Source organism: Papaver somniferum, chromosome 1, assembly GCF_003573695.1.
Source record: "Papaver somniferum cultivar HN1 chromosome 1, ASM357369v1, whole genome shotgun sequence".
Lineage (NCBI taxonomy): Eukaryota > Viridiplantae > Streptophyta > Magnoliopsida > Ranunculales > Papaveraceae > Papaver > Papaver somniferum.
Window position 1 is genome coordinate 14,643,704 of NC_039358.1, and position 13,696 is coordinate 14,657,399.

Consider the following 13,696-nt stretch of genomic DNA (forward strand, 5'->3'; position numbering starts at 1 on the left):
CCAAATAGATTTATGCCAATCGAGTTTTTCCTTGCTTCTTAGTTCAACTTCATAATTTAGGTGCATCACTTGCATTGTTTTTGCCGAGCAATAGAGAACAATGTCGCATTTTGGAAACGCCACTGTTTCATATGCATTATCCAAGCCTTGGCCAATGCTTGAACCAATGCTTAAGTTATTCCGTGACTTGCATTACATCCATACTTCCTTCCTTGAGCTGGGCTTACTCTGAATCAAGGATATGCAACATTATCGCATAATATTGCATGTGCTAAGTAAAATTTCTTGTCTCAGCCATAATGATGCTTCATTGTCGATTATGCGGTTTCATCTTCTAGGCAACTGACTTAGTAATGCACCATATTGACGCTTCACTATTGGGACCGGTCATAGACCTCCCCCACCCAATCCATTCAATGCCCTCGTTGAATGCAACATCAGTTCAGGATCTGCTGAACTACTTGGATTTGTACTAAGTCACTCTAAAAAATCAGCAAACTTGTTTGGCATATATTCTTGCCAACGATTTCTGCTTAGTACCATCTGCCATCACTTAGCTTATGTGTTTTTCCATTCATCCTACAATTCCAGCTTCATTGTCGCATCGTCGACTATGCTTCAATTCCACTTCATTCATATCTTAACACCTAAAAGCTATTCCAAGTATGTTTTTATGCCATCGCATCAGCTCACCAATGTTTTCTCATTCATTCCGTGCCTAAGTGTACACGCCAAATGACTAACATATTATCTTGATGTGCCAAACTTAGCTTACTGCCTCCAGTTCCGATTTATATTTGCACTTGTTAGAGCACTGCTCGGTCAAACTCGCAAGTGTTGCTATCTCAAGCTTGTTTGTCAATGTTAGTGATCAAAATTATAAGTCTTGATTTCTAGTCGACTTATAGTGATGTCTCGGACTATGATAGATTGTGTAGTTGAGCATTAGACTTCACGACGTTCATCATTAGAAGACGAAGAACTACTAAGAAGAGATTGTGGAACTTCATCAACAAAATGTATGTGGATACTAAAACTCATCTATCACTTGGAAAGTCTATTTCTACTCTATCTCCTATATTGAGACAAAAGTCGTAGTACTATATAGTATTCGATTATACACATTTGAGATTTCGAGCTGAGTTCAACTCGCTTACATATTTCTCGAAATATGTGTTGGTAAGCTTTTGCTTCAACCAAGTTCATCTTATATTCTTGACGAAAGTCAAAAGATGATCATGTGAAAATCGCCGAGTAACATCTTACATTGTTTGTGTGATACAATCATTTGGTATAGACTTGGAATGTTTCATAATAATTATTTCAATAACTTGAAAATTTCTTTGATGCTAATAGTTCGTGAAAACAACTATTGTCATCCTCTAAGAATGTTTCAATGATTGAAATAAAGTTTTGAACACTTAACCATTATTGGATTATGAACATAGTATGCGTGCTTGCATATATGTGATCCATGACCGCAACTAAAGTATGCATACCTGTATGCGTACCTGTTAGTTGTAAAATTTTGAGAGCCTAAGTACACATACCCGTACGCGTACTGGCGAAGGGTTTGGGTCTGGGAATTTCTGTTGTGTTTGGAAGTATGCGTACTCGTTTGCATACTGGAGAACCCAAGCTCAGTCCGGCTACTTTAAGTATGTGTACCCGTTTGCATACTTGAGTGGTTAAAGTTCTAAAATCGGTTTTTTCATGAACTAATAATACTTTTAACAATAAGGAATCCTAATTTCAAAAAATTTATCAATAATCTTTGTCTAGAAAAACATCGATTGATAAGGAAAATTGATGGACTTCATTGCGAGATTTATATCAAAAAATCTGAGCTTCGAGAACGTTCTGAAGAGGTTGTTGATCTCCAGAAAAAGTTGGATGAACAAATCCGGATCAACTCTGATCTTGCTGCAGAAATTGCAAAACTAAAAGATTTGAAACCTGTAAAGACATCTTCATTGGATTTGAATAACTCCTCTAATTCTTCATTGAAGAATTTCCGTATGTCAGGTGATAAGCGAGGTTTCGGCTTTGTGAAACCTGAAGGTGCTCAGAATTCTTCGAACAAAGATAAAGATGTTGGTACATGTTTGTTTTGTGGTTCTCATGATCACTTACAACATGTATGTTTATCTTTTAGAAAAAGATTAAAAGTTGCACATGATCTTCACAAGAATGTTGTACAACTTTTGTCTGCTCTTAAAAGACATTCAATACTAACAAGAAAGCCTAATTTGGTTAGTAGTGCTAGTATGAGATCTTTTTCTCTAAAATTAATATCACCCTTTCAGTGGTTTCTTGATAGTGGATGTGGTAGGCATATGACTGGAGATCTATCGTGGTTTGTCTACACAAGCGACTTTGATGGTGGTCCAGTAACATTCGGTGATGGGATCTGCTACTACATAAGCAAGAAGGGGACGATCAAATTACCTGGTGTTCCTGAAATTCATGATGTAGTATACGTTAAAGGTACGACTGCTAATCTACTTTCTGTTAGTCAAATCTGTGACAAAGGCCATAAGGTTGTCTTCAATGCTAATGGATGTAACATTGTAGACAAATCTGGAAAAGTGATTTTTCAAGGATCACATGGAAAAAATAACTGTTATTTGTTGGATACTCAATTCAGTAATTATTGCAATTTGACTAAGGTGGAATCTACACATCTTTGGCATGAGCGTTTTGGTCACATCAATTATCGACTTCTAACTAAGATCATTAACAAAGAACTTATTAGAGGTGTTCCCAAAATCAATGCTAAGATTTAAGGTGTATGTGGTGCCTGTCAAAAGGGTAAACAAATGAAAGTTTCACATAAATCATCTCGAGATCTTCTCACTAAAGGTCCACTTGATTTAATTCATATGGATCTCTTCGGCCCAATACAACAACCTACAGTGGCTGGAAAGAAGTATGCTTTGGTTATGGTAGATGATTACACCAGATTCACTTGGGTGGCTTTTTTGGCTCACAAGAATGAAACCCTCAGTGAATTCAAGATTATTTTAAATAGAGTCCAGAATGAACAGGGTCGCAAACTAAAGAAAATTAGAAGTGATCGTGGCACTGAATTCAAGGACACCAAGGTGTTTGAATACTGTGATTTTTTGGGGATTATTCAACAATACTCTCTACCCATTACTCCACAAGCTAATGGAGTTGCAGAAAAGAAGAATAGAAACATTCAGGAAATGGCAAGGGTAATGCTCCATAACAAGAACTCACCGTTAAGGTTTTGAGGAGAGGCTGTCTTTACGGCTTTCTACTTGATCAATCGTGTTTACTTACAGTCGAAGACCTTAAACACTCCCTATGAGTTGTGGTACGGTAAGAAACCCAACTTACATTATCTCAGAGTGTTTGGCAGTAAGTGCTACATTCTAAAAGACCGTGAACAGAAAGGGAAATTTGACTCAAAAAGCGATGAAGGTATTTTTCTTGGCTATGCATTTGATAGTCGTGGTTTTCGAGTGTTTAATCTCAGAACCCAAATCATGATGGAATCTGCAAATGTTATCATTGCTGATCTAAGTAATTTTCGTCATGATGACTCTCTTGCTGAATTGCCTCCAACCGAGACAATTGATAAAGTCAAAGAAATTCCAGAATCAGTAGATGTTACTCCAACTGTTACTGGTCCTAATGTTTCTAGTGATGATGAGAAAAGCCTAGTCAGGCTATTGATGAGTGCTAAAAAGTGCATATTTCTATATATTTTTCTTGGCATTTAACTCATCTTTTGTGCATTAATTCTACATTTTATCCCATATTCTGTATTTTCCTTGTTTTCAAGAATAAATATTTTTATTAACTAATTTTGCATTTTTAGGTACCAAATAAAGTTTGGATGACTTGCGGAGCGGAAAAGAGCAGAAAAGTAGTGAAAAGCCGGAAGAAATTACGCAAGGAAGCCGCGAAGAATGGTGCGCATAAGCCCAAAAGACTAGAAATGGGCTCAAGAAGGAAGAATTGCTCTTAAAGAAGATATGGGCTTGGCATACCCAAGGCCCAAAACCCTTACCCAAACCCATTTTCTATAACCAAAACCGCCTCCATTCTCAGCCGTCAGATTGGATCCAACTCATCATCCTACGGTCGCTCATTCATAGAGCATCAAAATCTGAAGTCTCTGCCAAACACCACAGCGCTTAAATTCCAAGCCTTCAGATTAGATTGTATTTGAATCCAACGGTCGCTCCTATGCATGTGCATCAAATTAGATACTCCCGCTTTACACTACAGTACCTAACATCATCTAACACCGTTGACTTTGTTGTATTTCACAATCCAACGGTCGAAGTGATTCATCTCTCATACCACCGTTAGATATACCAACCATCTTCGTATCCAACGTCTTTCACACGCTGATCATCAGATTCTTCTGTTCCGCCTCACACCGAAAAGACCTAACCCTATACCCTAAAATCTATCGACTTCTCTTTCATTTCCTTCTTCTTCTTCTCTTTCTCTCCACCTCCTCTCTGTACAGACACCATGTCCGCCACCACCATTGCCGTACCACCAAACGCCACTCCTTCACACCGTACACCACCACCAACTCCACTATAATCATTCCCCCCATCTTCTAGCCATCTATCCTACCAATTTCTTTTCTTTTCTTTCTCAGAAAACCCTAGGAAAGAAATTGGTACAATAGCTAGGGCTAGAGAAGAAATCAGAGGCATGGAGAGGAGCAGGAGACTAAGGAGAAGAATGGGTCGAAGTCAGTAGCGTGTAATCGCATCAATTTGGGTAAGAATTTACCAAACCCTAGTTCTGTCAATTTGGGGGTTTTTACATAAATCCTAATTAGGTTGAGATAGAGCATGGAGAAGATAAAGTGGGTGATATAGGGTAGGTAATTGAACCTAACTGTGATTTTCTGTCACATTAGGTAGAACCCTAATGTCTACTGTTTTGGGAATTTTTAGGTGAAAAGGGTGTAAACCCTAATTATGTAATTGGGTATAAAAAGGGGACTGTGGGTGTGATGTAAAGGCTTATGCCTGGATTAGCCAGTGTGTCACCCAAGAGCACTGGAATAGCCAGTGTCTCAAGGGTTAGTGTTTAATTTGCAACTATCTTTATGTTTATTCCATTACCCTTGTTTAGTTTCAGTTCAGTTGCTCTTATTTAGTTTCAATTCAGTTCATGTTTTTGTTTTATGTCTTCTGTGTTTGTTTATGTTCAGTTCAATGCTCTGTTTAGTAATTGTTTTGTTTTTGTTGCTGTTATGTGAGCTCACATGTGTATGTGTATAGCTAGGCTGAGATGATGCCTTAAGTCACTGTTAGAGGTGGAATGTTAGGTTATAATTCTTTTAAATTGAGCTGATTGAGAAATGGAGGAATTTAGTGCTCAACTGTGCTTGTGATTGATTGTGCTGTCAAAAGACAGTCAATGCTAGGAGTAAACAGTTGAGCAAGCTTCTTCTCCTTCCATTCCATTTATGTATGCCCTGGAACATAGGCAGGCTTGAACCTTCACCTAGCTCCATTAGGGACAGGGATTTAACATAGAATTACACTATCTGGCTAGGTCACAAGGTGGATTCATAACCTAGTTGTGTTGTTTCTCTGTTTTGTATTTGTAATTTTTCTCCCATGCCATTGCCCTTGGCTTAGGCCTTGGTTTATTACACTGTCATTTTATTGTCTTTGCTTCACTGTTTATCTTCATTGCTGTTTTCTCAATTGTTCACTGTTAAACTTTCAATGTCACCTTCTCACTTTCACTTTGTTCCATTTTGTTTTGCTTTTGTTCTCTGTTTAGTTTCATTGTTCTGTCACCTTCTCATAATACTTTTGTTCATTGTTTTGCTTTTGATGTGTTCACTGTCACCTTCTCACACACTTTTGTTACTTCAGTTTCAAGATCTGTCACTTAAAAGCCCATTTGTTCTCTTGCTTGGCTAAAGCCTAGTTCATAGCTCAGAAGCCTAGCTAATCTAAAGGCCCAGCCAACTGAGCCCAAGGTTCAGTTCATTCCAAAAATCAAAGGTCCAGTCCACTGTGGATTTAATCAAAGCCTAAGGGAAAAGCTAAGGCCCAGTTCACTGTTACCAAGCCCAGTTCACATCAAAAGACATTGAGCCCAATTCACAGTCACTGTTATCCCAAGGCCCAGTGCAATTCAAAAGACCAAAAAGCCTATAAGTTCACAGTCAATCCAAAAGCCCACTGAGCCCAAAACCATTTCATTGTTACAAAAACCCACTAAGCCCAAAGCACAATTAGAAGCCCAATAGCAATTTAGAGCCCAAATAGCTAGAAACTCCAAACACCCCCAGTCTCTGTGGATCGACCCGTACTTGCACGAGCTACAACCGACGACCGTGCACTTGCGGTATTACTGTAGGCCCGCGTTTTCATTTCGATTCAATTTTATACACTTTTCCGGGCCCACCAGCTATTCCTACTGAACAAGAACGTGCCCCTCCACGGCATCTTTGGGTTCAAAGGAATCATGATACTAACAGTATTATTGGAGGAAGAGATTATACAGCTAATACAAGAGGACAACTTCAACATATTTGTAATTTTGGTTGTTATCTATCGCAAGTAGAGCCAAGAATCATTAATGAATCTCTTAGTGATACCTTTTGGGTGAATGCAATGCATAAAGAGTTAAATCAGTTCCAAAGACAAGACGTATGGAAGCTCGTACCTTGTCCCTCCAATATCAATATTGTTGGTACTAAATGGATATTCAATAACAAGTCTGATGAATTTGGCACCATTGTCAGAAACAAAGCTAGACTTGTCTCTCAGGGATATTCACAGATAGAAGGAATCGACTTTGACGAAACCTTTTCTCCTGTGGGATGCCTTGAGTCCATTCGGTTGTTATTAGCTCATGCTTGTTTTCTTAAGGTTAAGCTGTTTCAAATGGACATTAAATCCGCTTTCCTAAATGAAAATCTAAAGGAAGAGGTCTATGTCGCTCAACCTAAGGGATTTGAAAACCTAATTTCCTAGATCATGTTTTTAAGCTTAATAAGGCATTATATGGGTTAAAACAAGCACCCCGTGCCTGGTTCGAAAAACTAACTACTACCCTTTCGTAGGAAAGGTTTTTCGAGAGGTGGAGTTGATAAAACGTTGTTTACCAAATGGAGTGGAAAAGATGTTGTTATCGCTAAAGTTTATGTAGATGATATCATCTACATATCAACATCTGAGAAACTTGTAAAAGATTTTCAAGTCTCTCTTGGCAAGGCGTTTGAAATGAGTAATGTTGTTGAATTAAAATTCTTTATGGGTTTACAAATTCAACAACACAAGGATGAAATTTACTTATCTCAAGAAAAATATGCAAGAGATCTTGTCACAAGATTTGGTCTTGATAAATCAACTCCAAATCTAACTCCTATGCTTACTGTTAGAGCGCTGATCGGTCGAACTCACAAGCTCTTGCTCGGTTGAACCCACCAAGCGTTGGTATGTAAAGTTTGGTTATCATATTTTAATGAGCCAAAACTCATTTAAGAGTCGCTTGATTATGTAGTAGAGTCAACTTCGTATAGGTTAGCTTGAAAGTATTAGGATATGAGACACTACAAGTATTGTGAAGACTTGAAGAAGCGGAGAAGTAAGGAGATACAACGACAACATCATCCTTTCGCTTGAGGTTAGTGATATTTGACTTGAACTGTTTCATTCCCTAAACGTATCTTTCAAGTCGTGCATATTGAAAACAAAACTGTGAAGCATGAATGATTATACTCTAGTTAGACATAATATTAAGGAATATAATACGAGGTTTATTGCTTAACCATTAAACTTTGTAGATAAGACATCGACATAATCGTTTGAATGCTATTGTGATTATGTATGGGTGTAAGGTGAAGATTTCATCATAGGAAAATTTTTTTTACATTTGTTTTAATGAAGTAAATTCATGAACTTGTTTTGTGAATCAAAAGAGAATCGCCAGGCATTATTGGTGTTGTTATTCATTGCATATCTTTTAAACTACCAATATGTGTGATTAGTATAACCGCTCATGAATTGTTTATGTTCTTGGTAAACCTATTCACAAAGGCCTGACTTTTGTATTGGTATGACTTTTATTAGTGAAACCGATCATAAGTAATCACCTGAGATGGTATGATCGGTTTTGTGTTATTGGTATGACCGACTCTGGGTAAAGGGGAATCGATCCTTGTATGAGGTGCAACAAGTTTTTAGCAGAAAGGGGAACCGATACTATGGACATGTGCAGCAAGTACAAGTTAGATACCATATATATGTGGGGAACCGATCCTAATACCTAGTCAACCTAATTTTGGAAAGATAGTATGACTATGCACATGGAGGTAGAACCGAAACTTGTTTTGGTAGAACCGTGAAACGCATGATCTGTGATTGAATGTTCTTGATCAATCACATAGTTCTTGAAAGTTAGATGAACCAATTCTAAAATTGTTTGGAAGTGTGGCAAATCGGTTTCAAGATTGTAAGTATGAAAGAGGACTTACAAAGTAAAGATGTCGACATACTTTGAACATGTGCAGTAAACCTTATCTTTAATTGTTCAAAGTTATTCCTTAATAGCTAAAGGAAGAAAATCCCATATCGAATAAAATAAATTGAGAATCTTGTATTTAAGGTTGTTAATTTTGTTTTAGGAAAATAAAAGTTAGTAATGTGCATTTACTAGTTGGAGATTTTCTAAGAGAATTTCTGTCATTATTTTGGACAAAGCATTTCCAGGAATTATGGAAACCGAATCTGGAATATATTGCATATCTTGAGAATATTTTCGTTTTGGAAATTCCTTGGTATCCAAACTTCCTTGGTCTATAAATATCAAAGTTTGCATTTCGAGCAAACTATTCCTCGTACAGCAAGAACTATCTCAGTTGTGCTGGTACTGGTTCCGCCTATTCGGAGAGGAGAGTAACCTAATTAGGCGAAATCTCTTGCGACCGCTCAGTTTAAAGTCTTCTTTAAGATTGAGAATCTCTGTTAGTACCGTTGGTGGGAAACTAGATAATTGCGGTTTATCTTTGTTTTCGATTGATTTGATTGACTAACGATGGTTGAACTTTGATTGCACCTACTTTGTTTATGCTTGAGAATCTTCTATTCTGATATAAGATTCACTCAAACTAGATCGAATTTTCGAAGGGGATCTTTAGACTGTTTGTAGATCTAAAGACGTCTTGTGATAATCCATTATTAACAGACTCCGTTCTGTGCGTGATTGATCACAAGAGATTCAAGTTGATTGTGTTGCAGGTGTTTATTGAATATCTAAGAAGATTTGAAGACAAAGAAGACTTTGAAGATTTCTGATTTGGGATTCATAATCTTTGGTGTGCACAATACTTGTTTCGGTAAAAGAGGATCCAACTATAATCGGTTTATCCTTGTGGTAGATTATATTGATTAGTTGTGTAGATCAGCATCAATACAATTCTTTGTGATTAAAAGTATTGATTGCAAAATCTTAACAATTACTTCGGTAGTTGATAATAAGATAGATCTAAGAACCCGACGAAGGAGTTTATTCAGATAAACAGAAGAGCCTTTATCGAACTCAATCACTTGGTTGAAAAGAGTTGATACCAAACATATTTGTTGTTCCTTTACTGTTTGGAATGCGAACCAAAGGAATTGTTCCAAGTAAGTGACTTATTACAGGTCGGAGGCGTGGGAATACAGACGGAACTAGGTGAACTATAGGTTTAGTTGCTTGGTCTCAACTATACGAAGTTGGTTTGATTTTGTATAGCAGCTTAATCCTGAGAGTATTCAATTCTGGACAAGGTCACGAGGTTTTTATGTATCTGCGGTTTCCTCGTTAACAAAATCTTGCTGTGTCATTTACTTTTATTTTCCGTAATTATAATTGTTGTTATTATAATTTAAAGTAAATTACATAAACGTTAATCACTATTTACTTGAGAAGCAATCCTATTGTGTTTGGTTAAGTCCGAACCTTTTATCAAGTAAACATACTTCGTTGTTGTATTGTCTCGATCTCGTATCCATATACGATCACATGAAGTGTGAACCGATTTGTTGTATTGTCTCGACTCAGTCCATAGACAATCACTTTCGGAGAAAGGACTTATAGGTGGAATTTTTTTAGATTGAGGTATATTTGGGTACCCTCGTCTTTTCACCAAGGTAACTTATATTGCAAACCCTGATTTGAAATCTATATAAAGGAGAACTCTAGCAACTAGGAAACCTAATCCCCACACCTCCTGTGTGATACTAGTTGTATAAGCTAGAGTCGATTCTCCTTTAACCTTAGGTTTCTATTGAGACCCTATAGGTTAACGACTTCAAGACTTCATTGGGATTGTGAATCCAGACCCAACTATTTTCTCTGTAGTTGCGTGATCTGATCTTGATGTTTCTATCGTGATTGAGTACAATCATAATATTGGCTTGAGATTTATTTATCCGATAGGCAAGATTTAAAAGTAGTCACAAACATCTTCGTCTCATCGTTTGTGATTCCACAGTATCTTGTTTTGCTAGTCGATTAAGATTATTGTGAGGTGATTGATATTTCTAGGATGTTCTTCGGGAATATAAGTCTGGTATATCAATTGGTTCCTGTTCACCTTGATTTATCAAAAGACGGAACAAAACTCGTAGGTATATCTGTGGGAGACAGATTTATCTATTACTATAGACTTTTTGGTGTGATACAGATTTGTTTATTAAAGTCTTCGACTTTGGGTCGTAGCAACTCTTAGTTGTGGGTGAGATTAGCTAAGGGAATCAAGTGCGTAGTTTCCTGTTGGGATCAGAGAACGTAAGGAGCACAACTCTACCTTGGATCAATGTGAGATTTATTGGGTTTTAACTACAGTCCAGAACGAAGTTAGTTAGTAGTAGGATAGTGTCTGTAGCAGCTTAATAAAGTGTGTGTTCAATCTGGACTACGTCCCGGGGTTTTTCTGGATTTGCGGTTTCCTCATTAACAAAACTTCTGGTGTCTGTGTTATTTCTTTTCCGCATTATATTTTGTTATATAATTGAAATATCATAGGTTGTGCGTTCAATGATTAATTGGTAAATCCAACCCTTGGTTGTTGATTGAAATTGATAGATCCTTGAACATTGGTTTTTGGTACCGTTCAAGTTATTTCTCTTGTATTCAATCAGACTCGCATATTTCTATTTGCTTGAGTTGGGATTGAATTGATAAATTGAGATATAACTCTTTGGTATACTTTTTATTAAGATTAAGTCTGACTGTCTAGTTGATTCTCTTAAAAGTATATTGGAGTTAGTCCATACAGATTGCTTAGCGAAATATTGGGTGAGGTTGTTAGACCCCCACTTTTTCACATACCACGGGTAAACTACATCGAGATGAGAATGGTGTAAATGTGGATCAAAAACTCTATCGATCTATCATTGGAAGCCTTTTATACATTACAACCAATAAACCTGATATTTATTTTAGTGTTGGTTGTTGTTCTAGGTTTCAATCAAATCCGAAGGAATCTCATCTTGCAGCTGTAAAAAGGATCATACGATACGTCAATCACACTGTCGGGTATGGTCTATCTTACACTTTCGATACTAACAGTGATCTTTCTGCCTATTCAGATGCTGATTGGGCAGGATGTGTAGAAGACAGAAAAAGTACATCAGTGAGTTTCTACTATGTAAGATTGAATCTTGTGAGCTTCACAATCCCTGTCTACATGTGAAGCGGAATATATCGCTGCAGGCTCATGTTGTACTCAACTTCTTTGGATGAAACAGATGCTTGCTGATTATGGAATTGACACTGTGATAATGAAAATCTTTTGTGACAACTCAAGAGTGATTCGGATCACTGAGAATCCTGTTGATCACTCGAGAACTAAGCACATTTACATAAGGTATCATTTTATTCGAGATCTCTACGAAAATGGTATCATAAATATGGAATTTGTGCCTTCCGAACAACAATTGGATGATATTCTCACCAACATACTACTACATTTCAACACTTACGGCAGTCTATTGGTGTTGTTTTGGTTCATTAGTCTTTCCAAAAATATTTCCCCTGCACTTATCTCGATATGTTGGGTAATTCAGTTTGGAATTCCAGTTTAAGTGCTACTTCAATTCTGCATTTGTTTCCAGTAGTTGAATTTCTGTTAAATATCTTAGTGTTCTTCAAAAATCCTTCTTTTCTTGTAAAAGTAAGGTCGCTCTTGTTGTTCTTTTGGGAATGACATTTATGGGGGAAAGTTCTTAATTGAACTTGTGCTTAATTGCCAAATCTTTATGGGGAGTGCGGCCGTGGAATATTGTAGGAGTTTTCTTGTATCTTTATAAAATCCTTGATGAATACACTAAGTTTCGACTATGTGAAATCATCGAAACAAGTTGACATGTTGTTCTTTTTTGGTCATGAAGTATCTCTATGAAAATTTCATGAGGATCCCACTAGTTTTCATACATTTGCTAATTTATATTGACAAAAAAGGGGATAATTAATGTGTAGTTCACACTACAAATACATATGGTTTACGGATCATTATGTAAGGGGTAGTCTGTTAGATCATAGCTCGGTTGAACCCACCAAGCATTGGTATGTCAAGTTTGGTTGTCATATTTTAGTGAATCAAAACTCATTTAAAGAGTCGCTTGATTATTTACTAGAGTCAACTTTGTATATGTTAGCTAGAAAGTTAATGGGATATGAGACTTACAAGTATTACGTGAAAACTTGAAGAATGTGACGAAGTAAAGAGCTACATCGACGACATCATCCTTCCTCTTGAGGTTAGTAATATTTGACTTGAACTGTTTCATTCCTAACGTATCTTTCAAGTCGTGCGTATTGAAAACATAACTGCGAATCTGTGAATGATTATACTCCAGTTAGACATAGTATTAAGGAATGACAATACAAAGTATAACGTCTATCTTTTGAACTTCGTATATAAGACATCGACATAATCGTATGAACGCTATTGTGATTATGTATGGGTATAGGTGAAGATTTCATCCTAGGAAACAATGTTTTACATTTGTTTAAAGGAAGTACAATTCATAAACTTGTTTTGTGAATCGAAAGGGAAATCGCTAGGCTTATTGGTATTGTTATTTATTGCAAATCTTTGGATTACCAATATGTGTGTTTAGTATAACCACTCATAACTTGTTTATGTATCTTGGTAAAACTATTCACAATTCCTAACTTTTGTATTGATATGACTTTTATTAGTGAAACCGATCTTAAGTAATCACCCGATATGGTATGATCGATATATTGTAATTGGTATGACCAACTCTAAACATTGGGGAACCGATCCTAGTAAGAGGTGCAACCGATTACAAGTATGTGGAATCGATCTTTGTAAGAGGTGCAACAAGTCTTAGTAATTGGTAACCGATCCTATGACTTGTGCAACCAATCACAAGTAAAATACCATAAGTATGTGGTAACCGATCCTAGTAGTCAACCAATTTTTGGAAATCTAATGTGACCGATCCTAGTACCCACATGGAGGTAGAACCGAAGATTTGTTTTGGTGTAACCGTGAAACCCATTAATGGTGATTTGATAGGATAATCAATCACATAGTTCTTGGAAGTCAGATGAACCAATTCTAAACTCGTTTGGAAGTGTGGAAAATCGGTTCCAAGATTGTAAATATGAAAAATGATTTACAAAGTAAAGATGTCGACATACTTTGAACATGTGCAGT